Source organism: Nannobrachium achirus (assembly GCF_963921795.1).
Source record: "Nannobrachium achirus genome assembly, chromosome: 9".
Classification (NCBI taxonomy): domain Eukaryota; kingdom Metazoa; phylum Chordata; class Actinopteri; order Myctophiformes; family Myctophidae; genus Nannobrachium; species Nannobrachium achirus.
Window position 1 is genome coordinate 41,512,289 of NC_137818.1, and position 10,239 is coordinate 41,522,527.

Sequence of the window (10,239 nt, forward strand, 5' to 3'; positions counted from 1 at the left end):
TTTTAACACTGAGAATGATATCTATACCATATTAAACATTTTAATCTTATCAATCCCCCGTGAGATAGCGTTTGAAGTGTTAAAGGGTCAAAGGATAATAAAACAACAAGGGAAGAAAACATGGGTTAAACTTTTTTTTTAAGGTATTAGAAACAGAACATAATAATTGAACAATTTAAGTCAAAAACATTTCGATAGTTTTTGAAGAGTAGAGTCAAAAGAACTGTATATTTCCAAAGGTATTTAAATCAGAATATCATAATTGAACTTTGTTTTTGTTTTTTTAAGTAGAGGTAAAAGATTTTTATTGTCTTAATTATTAATTATTATATATATGTATTTTACAAAGGTTCAATGTGTCGAAGATTGATTGGAAATTATCCATGTCAAGCAAGATAAAAACACATCAGCATCACGCTCCCGGGTGGTTATTACAATTTGGGGCCGATTTTAGTCAAAACAAGACGAACTTGACTCTTTACCATAATTTAGGTTAAAGACAAAAGCATTCAAAATGTATTTAGACAGCATCCGAAAATCAGCCGTTTGGCGGTCATAATTCGTACACCTCCGAGGTTACCTTTAGGTAATGAGTGGTCTTAATTGTCCCTGCAGGTTGGGGACATTTATAGTGAGGTGTCAAACCGGAGCCGCCTTAAAGCCAACTGTCTATTCCTCCTTACTGGCTTTTGTCCGAGTCAAGGTCTGGAAGAAAACTTTACAGCGGGAAAACGTGTGTGATGCAGTTTCATACTCACGAAATACATATGGATTTTTCACTCATCCTTTTTGACATTTCCACTTTGGACAGACATGCAGTGAAGTATGTGTCTGTCAACTCATTCTCAATTATCATCTCAAAATATCTTTATCTGTAAGACAAGGGAAAAGACAGGGACAAATCAATCCATAATGTAAGGCAATAAGGTGTTTATATATAGAAATTGAATTGAAATGTTTAGATACATCACCAAAAGAGGACACAAGTTGTGTCAGTTTGTTCTGTTAGGGGAAACAGATTAACCCTGTATTGATTGGAATCAACTTCACAAAATGAAATATATTTAAATGGGATGAAATGAAAACAAAATGAAATATGAAAATATGAAATCAGAAAATGGAATATGAATTCAGAAAATGAAAATATGAAAGAAATAAAATTAAATGAAAAAATATTAATTCTAAATATTAATTCTCCAAACACATTCCCTCCCGTTTGCCACAGCCAAAAATATTGGGTGTGACAAAAATTGTTTTGTTGATGTTTGGAGGCAATATGGTTAAATGAGAAACAGATGGTCCAGAGGTACAGTAAACCTTGTGGATGGACAGTGATTCTGCTCACTGTCAGAGTTAGTGAGCTTCCAGGCCTGTGAGGGGGGAAGTGTATCATAACAAGATAAGGTTTTCCCAAAACAATAGTTAGCGAGGCCTGCTGAAAGGCTCTCTACTGAAAGTGTCCCAGAGAGAGAGACTTTAAAGAAGTAAAATAATAATAATAAAAATACATAACATAATCATAATGTCTTTTTTTTTTTCCATAATGTGTAATCCCGTATAAGCCCAGTAGGGTTGTAATAATTGTGGAATTTGACTGAACGGGTTTGAATGGAGCCCAGCCATCTAAATTGTTTTTGGAACCGTCTCAGCCTGCTTTTACTCAAGTAAAGAGGATAAAGTATTACCAAAAATAAACCAACATGAGAAATTAAAGGTTGAGTAAAGCAGGGCTAGGCCTCTTCCATCCTTAACCCATACTGCAGTTTATGTGTTAAGAATGGTAAAAGTAAATGTTTTTGGTTCATGTCCATAAGATGTGGTTTGAAAGAACAACGTTCAGTTGTTACACAGGAAATAGTGTTTTTCACGACAAAACAGGAGGACAGGAGAAAACTGGTTAAAATAAAATAAACAGTCATGAAATTAAACAGGTTAAAATAAAATTGAAATAAAACAGTCAGTCAGTCAGTCACTGATAATCAGTCAGTTAAGTTGGTAGCGAGTTAGTGGAGTTAGTTCCACTATACCTGTTCTGCCATGTCATTAGTCCGTCCTGTCCCCTAAAATAAAATAAAGCCCACCTGTCATTGATGGGAAGAAAAAAATTATTAAGACATAGAAACATTCAAATAAACCCAAGCGTTGGTTGTTATCAGTACGAGTGTAGTCATAACAAGAGCGAATGAGATCCCCTTTGAGAGAGAGAGGGAGAGACAGTCATATGTGTAAATAATTCCTAGTTTTGCAAACCAGGCAAGTGAGTTAGAACACAATACAGAGGGAGAAAAACCCAAGACAGATTCAAATATAACCCCAGCACATTGTTATCAAGCCCTGTATTAGAATGTAAACAGTAGATTATACAGAACAAGAGCGAATGAAACCCATTTTTGAGAGAGAAAGAGAGAGCAAGGTCACACAGAAACTGAATCGGCTCGTGGCCTCTCAAGGTAAAAATAAGAAAAATGAAATAAAAAACAATTCCAGCAATCCCCTCATAGTTTTTTTTCCAAAATAAAACAATAATAAACCAAAATGTAAGCATCGGTCAAGCGAGCGCGGGCAAGCAGCAAGCAAGCAGCATAAGCCAAGCACATATTGTACCATATTGTACACAGAAGTAGCACCGCTCACTTTATACTTGGTTTGATTTTCCTGCTTTCATAATAGACAAACCGAAATGTAACCAGGGGAGGAAAATTGGATTAGAGATGATTAGACAGAGATAGATTATCAAAAACATTTAACACACAGGTTTGTCAGTCAGAACTTGATTTTTCTTTTTTTTTCTTCAGAAGTCGTTCTTAGTCAAAAGTAAACAAAATATATAGTACCATTATCTCGGGGCGTCCCAAGGGTCAAGAGTGTTTGTTCTTTTCAGGACATTGTAATCCATGAAAGTCACGTAGCAGATCGACAAGCTCACAACGCGCCCCATCGCGTTGTGAGTGAAAGGCCAGCCAGGTTCGGCTGGGGGGGGGGGGCTCTGTCAAGCCCTTCAGCATCTTGAAAACATTGCTTGCGTCCTCTGTTCCTTCCTGATGAGGTTCGAACATCCAGTGGCAAATAATGTCCGATTTCTCCACAGCTCCGCACATATCCATTGACATGTTCCAGGAAAAGTTTTAGGCAGTGTTGATAACTGGGAGTCCCCGATGATCTTCCAGAATGACTTGAGGTCCGGGTTAAAAAGAGGTTCTGGGTTTAGATTGTAACCTTTCATCCGTGTGGGTCCAGGTTTTACACGATAAAAACACTGCTTCTCGGAGCAGGGGGCTTTTTTAGCTTGAATGGTCATGTTTCTTAAAAATGTTCTTAGGAGCGCTGAGATAAAAAGCTCCTGTATTCAACATCTCAGAGTCGCCTGAGACGGAAATAAAATAAAATAAAATAAGATAAGACGAAAACGAAGCTTAAAGCATGAAGATTTCCGTCAGAACGTTCGGTTCTAGAGCATAAAGTGAAATCTCCTAATTAAAATAACCACGCTATTTCTTATGTGATTAAGTGGCTCTAATCAGCCGTATTGGGTTATCGTACTGGCCGAAGAGACATTCCTTCAGAACAAAATATGTTCTGGCCCCAAATAAAAAGATTTCGTCTCAGAACTTCTTGAAACAGCCGTTCTAGAGCATAAAATGAAATCTATATTGAAGTCTCGTACTGATACAAACCCAACCTTAGACAAGCAATCTCCGTGGCCAAACGGCTGCTATGTCCTCAAAACATGTAACAAAAAGCGACAAAAACAATAGACTACAAAACATTAAACAATAAAAACGCAGCTGTGTTAAGAGCTAGCTAGACTCTTAAGACAGCAGGTATAAACGTATGACCTGGGTTCTGTTGAATTAGGACAGTGTGTGAGAATGAAGCCCGCCTCTCAAGTCTCTGTGAGAGAAACTGTCTGTGTCCGGTCCCTGGTGTGGAACGCTGTGCCAGAGCCAACCCTGGCTGCCTCCATTTCGGCTTTCTTCAGACCGTTGTGAGATTTTATCGATATGTTGATGTGGGAGAGAGTCATCATATCCGAATTCCTTTCTCCATATGGGCAAAAAATGGTGCAATTGTGGGGCACCTAGAAACAACCGGTTTCATTTCCTCATTGTCTATCTTAGCCATTAAAGCTGTTATCAGTTCATTCCCCAAGCTTTGGAGAGAGGCTTCAAGCTCAAAAATGGTGCAATTGTTCCGTCTGTAAAAAGGTTGTTTAGATTTCGGCAGGTGTTTTCTGCCTCCCTGTGCTCGGGGCGTCCCAAGGTAATTTCTCCTCGCGCAGGAGGAAAAAACGTGTGGGAGATAGTCCTTTCCGTGGGAGTCAGGGGAAACGTCTGATAATATCCCCGGCTGGTTGTTAACTGGTTCTAGCAGCGGAAGAGACCAATATCTCCTCGGAGCTAATCCGGCAATCGAATGGACCATTTGATGGAATTTTGGATCATATTCCATATGGATAAACAGTTTTCCCCAATCATAATAAAATACTCCACACAATGAATGAGACCACACCGGAGAATATGCGTTTTTGTGTTGAAGTTTAGTCAGAGTTCAAAGTACTGTCCAAGTACAGTATAGAGCATTTTCACCCATCGTAAGCTCTCTGAGTGACAAGCATAATGATTTCACAGATATATGGATTTACAGAATACATTAGTCACATTCTGATTGGACAAAGTTAAACATAACAATGGATCATGAGATGGTGTTGTGACTGAGTCTCGTGAACTCAGAAGCCAAGGCTGTAGAATGTTTTGGCTTCTCATTATCCAGTGTCCGGGACACTTTGACATTTCGCTGGTCAATCTTTCTGTCCCTGGAGTGGGGCAGATTCTCGTCTCGTGCATTAGTTATCAGATCAAAACATCATGGCATTGACTTTTAACACTGAGAATGATATCTATACCATATTAAACATTTTAATCTTATCAGTGACCTTTTAACCAGCATCATTACGCTTGAGAGATTTATTTTACTTGGTGATTTTAATTTTCATATTAATAAGAGCACAGATATTGCTGCAGCCAATTTTATTAGTCTAACAGAATCTTTTAATCTTGTACAACATGTCTCGGGTGCCACACATGATAAGGGCAACACTCTAGATCTTGTTTTTAGCTTTGGCTTAGCTGTGAACAACATTGTTATGAACGATATGACCACAACAGACCACAAATCCATAGTTTTTAATATATCTTTTAATCCTGACTGTGTGGCTGGAACACGTGTCAAGAACTCACGCATGATTAATAGCCTGTCAGCCCCCAAATTCTCTGCTGCTTTTAACAACAGTTTGACATTGCCACCTCAAAATGATAACACAGATATTGATGTTTTAGTCCACTCTTTTAACGCCCACTGTTCAGATATTTTAGATGTAGTCGCTCCTTTTAAATCCTGCACTGTCCGCACTTTAAATAAAGCCCCGTGGCTAAATGAGGACATTCGTTGCCTCCGACGAAAATGCAGAAGTGTTGAGCGCAGGTGGAAGTCCTCTAAACTTGAGGTCCACCGCTCACATCTTAAATCTCTTTTAAATGATTTTAACTCCATGGTCAAGGCTGCAAGGGCTGCCTATTTTGCCAAACTAATTACATCCAGCAGACAGAATCCCAAAGTGCTCTTTGACACCATCAATAATATTGTATGTCCCTCATCACCTGACCCCCCCGTTTTTTCTATCAATGACTGCAACAACTTCCTCATGTTTTTCGTGAACAAGGTTGTCACCATTAGAGCTGGCATTATCCCCTCCACTCCCACTCCACAACTAGGCCCCAACCATCAATCCATCCTTGATTCCTTCGTCCCTATTTCCATCAGTCAGCTTACATCACTTGTGAGCAGTATGAAAATGTCCTCCAGTCCACTGGATGTTATCCCAACCACTATTTTTAAAGATGTTTTTAGCTCAATAGGCCCATCCCTGCTCAACATTATAAATCTTTCCCTAGTCTCTGGCCATGTCCCCTCCTATTTTAAAACTGCCACTGTGCAGCCGCTATTAAAAAAGCCTGGACTTGATCCAGATTCCCCCTGTAATTATCGTCCTATTTCTAAGCTCCCTTTTATCTCCAAGATTTTAGAGAAAATCGTTGCTAGTCAACTTTTAACCGTTTTAAATGATCACAGTATTTTAGACAAGTTCCAGTCAGGTTTTAGACAGATGCATTCCACAGAGACAGCTCTCCTAAGAGTATCAAATGATCTAATGATGTCATCGGACGAGGGAAAGTGCACAATCCTGGTACTACTTGATATGAGTGCTGCATTTGACACTCTGGATCACTCAGTTTTAATTAATAGACTCAGAAATCAAGTGGGGATCACAGGAAAGGCCCTGGACTGGTTCACCTCTTATCTTTCAGACAGGAACTTCACAGTAGCGGTGGGCACACATATTTCTACTTCTGCTCCCCTGTCCTACGGAGTCCCCCAAGGCTCAGTCCTGGGTCCAACACTGTTTGCACTTTATATGCTACCACTAGGTCAACTTATCAGCACTTTTAACGGTATATCTTATCACTTTTATGCAGATGACATACAGCTGTATTATTCTTTTAATCCAAAGAGCCCTGCTGATTTTAATTTTAATGTTTTACATGAATGTATGTCAGCCATTAAGGCTTGGATGTCTGATAATTTCCTCCAGCTAAATGAGGCCAAGACAGAGGTCCTTATTGTTGCCCCAGACAGCACTACTGCCAAGGTGGTCGAATGTATCGGCCCCCTTAAACATAATGTTCGCCCCAATCTCAGAAACCTCGGTGTAAATTTCAACCAATCCATGAATCTCGAAACTCATATCAGCTCAATAACCCGTACATGTTTTTTCCATCTTAGGAATATTGCCAAACTCCGTTCAATAGTCTCTTTTCCTGAATTAGAAATGATCATACATGCATTTGTCTCCTCCCGCTTAGACTATTGCAATTCACTCTTCACCTGCCTCAGCAAATCCTCCATGGACCGATTACAACTTGTTCAAAACGCAGCCGCCAGATTACTAACAATGTCCAGCAGAAGGTGCCATATCACTCCAGTCCTAGCTTCCTTACATTGGCTTCCCGTTAATTTTAGGGTCCATTTTAAGGTCTTGGTGCTCACCTACAGAGCTTTACATGGTCAAGCTCCTAATTATTTAGTTGATCTGGTCCCACGTTATGAGCCTGGTAGGGCCCTAAGGTCCGCTGAGCAGGGGTTGTTGAAAGCCCCAAAGACTCTTTTAAAAACTAAAGGTGACAAGGCCTTTCAAGCAGTGGCCCCTAAACTGTGGAATGACCTTCCACAATCTCTGAGGGATGCAACCTCTGTTGACATTTTTAAACGCAACCTCAAGACGCTACTTTTTGAACAAGCGTTCATTGCTGGTGTCACTTGATTTTAATTTTTCTATTTCTTATTTTTCATCCTCTATGCCTGTATTGTATGCCTAGATGCTAATTGTACAGACTCCTTTTTATTATGCATTTGTCTTTTTTTAATGTATGTAAAGCACTTTGTGAGATTTCTCTGTGAGAGGTGCTATATAAATAAAAATTACTTACTTACTTACTTACACAGGGGACCATTCATGATCAAGAACACATTTCACACAACTGTTTTAAAAATGAAATTGTGAATTATCATTAACTGTTTAAATTAAAAGGACTTTTTGTTTTCGAATGTTTTTAAATCTTTGAGTGAGATGTAATTATTTAATATGTGGCAGCTGTTTGCAGCATGAAGATGAATAAAGTGGAAGATGAGAACAATATTGCATTAATATTTTATTGTCATGAAATGTGTCAAGTCCACTACATTGAGATAGCCTACTACACTGATGACAATGTTTGGTTGTGAGAATGCACATCCCCATTTTTTTTAAAGCATACATTATACCTACTTGTAGTAGCCTACTAAATTGAATTATTTGTGTAGTTTACTATGTTTAATTCATGTGTCCATGTGTCCTGCTACCATATTGAGCAACCTCCTCAAACCGATTAAGTTTGTGATTGTTGCTTATTAGATTGATTTGGAGTTGACTTGTCCTCTTGGGAAAGCTCTCATCATTGTAATTGAATATATTTAGCAGATCAACTCATCATGTGGCCCTACTGAAAGCACAGCTCTAGTCACTTATGGTGGGGGCATGTTAACTATATAACTATATGTCAAACCCCAATAAGAGGGAACATAGGGATGTGGTTATTATTTTAGCAATATTCTATTACTAACCAGACTTCCTTGTCATTTCCTAATATTACATTGAAACAAATGTAAAGATATAGATCAGTGGTTCCCAAACTTTATCGCCAAAAGAGATATTTGACGTTTTCCCGGGACCCAAATAGTATAATGATGAACACTGTCACCCACCTGGAGGTCTACCTGGGACTACAGTACTAGACCTATCCAGTGATCCAGGCTGACTTATGAGGCCCCCTGTTGGCTAACCCATAGACATGCACCACCATGCCTAAGATTCCTGCATGAATCTAAATGTGTTACTTAAGTAGGCTACTCATTGTGTGAGGTTTTAATGATAGACATTAGCCTGTATAAATATTGAATATATACAATTCTAAAATAGAATTGAAGAATAATTGCTACAATTAGAAATAGTATTTGTCTGCGTGCAAGTGTGTGTTTTTTCAATTACCACAGAATCAATCATGGATGTTGATGGAATATCAGGATGCAAAGAAGTACTGTAGTAGGTGGTGGGTACCATGGTTGTCATCGAAATCCTTTATCCCAGGGGAACTTGTGACCTACTTGTGACCTATAGGCCCACAAACAGCCTCAAAGGTTGGATAAGTCACATGAATGACCCCAGAGGTTTTAATGGAACTACCAGTAGAATGGTATAGTATAGCTCAACTCCCTTTTCTAGAAAACAGTCACATGATGTAAACAGATCACTGACAGGCAAAGCAAATGGCATAATGGCTGTGAAACTGCAATTTCCCCCTTTTTTCTGAGGTATAAGATCAATTATCACATAAAATAACCTGATTTTGAAGTGTAATTTCATTATTCTAAAATGCAGCAATTGCTTACAGTATGACGATTGTCACTTAGCCTATGTTGTATTTGACAAGTCCATTACATTATACAGCGTTATATCACTCAAGTAAAAAGAAATAGATGTACATGTATACTGAAGTAGGCATATGTATGTATACAATTTACTATTTACTATTTCTATATTTGTGTAGTTACTATATTTCATGTGTTGTAACTTGTGCATCTCCTCAATCAGATTAAGTTTGTGTTTGTTGCTCATTAGATTGACCTATTAGGACAGAGTTGACTTGTCCTGTTGGAAGAGCTCTCACCATCGTAATTTAATATATTTAGCAGTTAAAATCTTCTGTGGCCCTACTTAGACTAAGAAGCCAGTGGTGGACAGTAAGGAAGTATACACAAGTAGGCTACTCTAAAGTGAATGTTTTGACTGTAGGTCTCACCTGTACTTTTACTCTGTACTTTACCTAAGTATTTGTATTTTTTGGATACTATGACTTCCCCTACACTACATTTCAAAGACAAATACCGGTATGGTACTTTTGACTCACTGCATGTCTAGGAATGGGAAAAGGTATGTTATTTAACCGCTTAAAGTAACTATGTAACCACTATGTAACTTTCCTCTTCTACCCTGGATTCAAACCCAGGTTTTTAGGATTGAGCGAATGGAGCCTGCCTGCTTGTGCTATAGGGGGAAATGCAATCTTGACCTTCAGGTCAGAATTTGTGTCAAACCAGAAAAGGGATTGTGTCGACAGTCATGTCTCACCTGTCTCAATTAGCAAAATATAACCTCCACAAGTAAGGCTATATTTTATGAACTCTACCATAAAGATTGGACATAATGGCCATGAGGTCATCAACATGTCCGTACACGGACAAATATGTCTGCCATGTCTGTGGAAAATGTTAGATTTTCTTCAAATGTATTTTTACACACCATTATAATGTTCTTATTTTGATCATGAGACCCATAATATAATACTGAATGTCAAGTCACCAGGTTTTCCTAAGAATTGGCCTATCTATGACACTTATAGTCTATATAATATGCCATAATATTATTAAGAGTCCAAGATTCTCAAATGTTTTATTGGCAAGGACCCCCTTAACTCTGAGAGGGTTCACTCTCAGAGTTACAGACCTGTTCCATTCAGGGCTATCTCTTTATGTGTTTCTGGTAATATTATTGTCCACTAATTTTGTGGCAAAAATTGAATTTTGGCA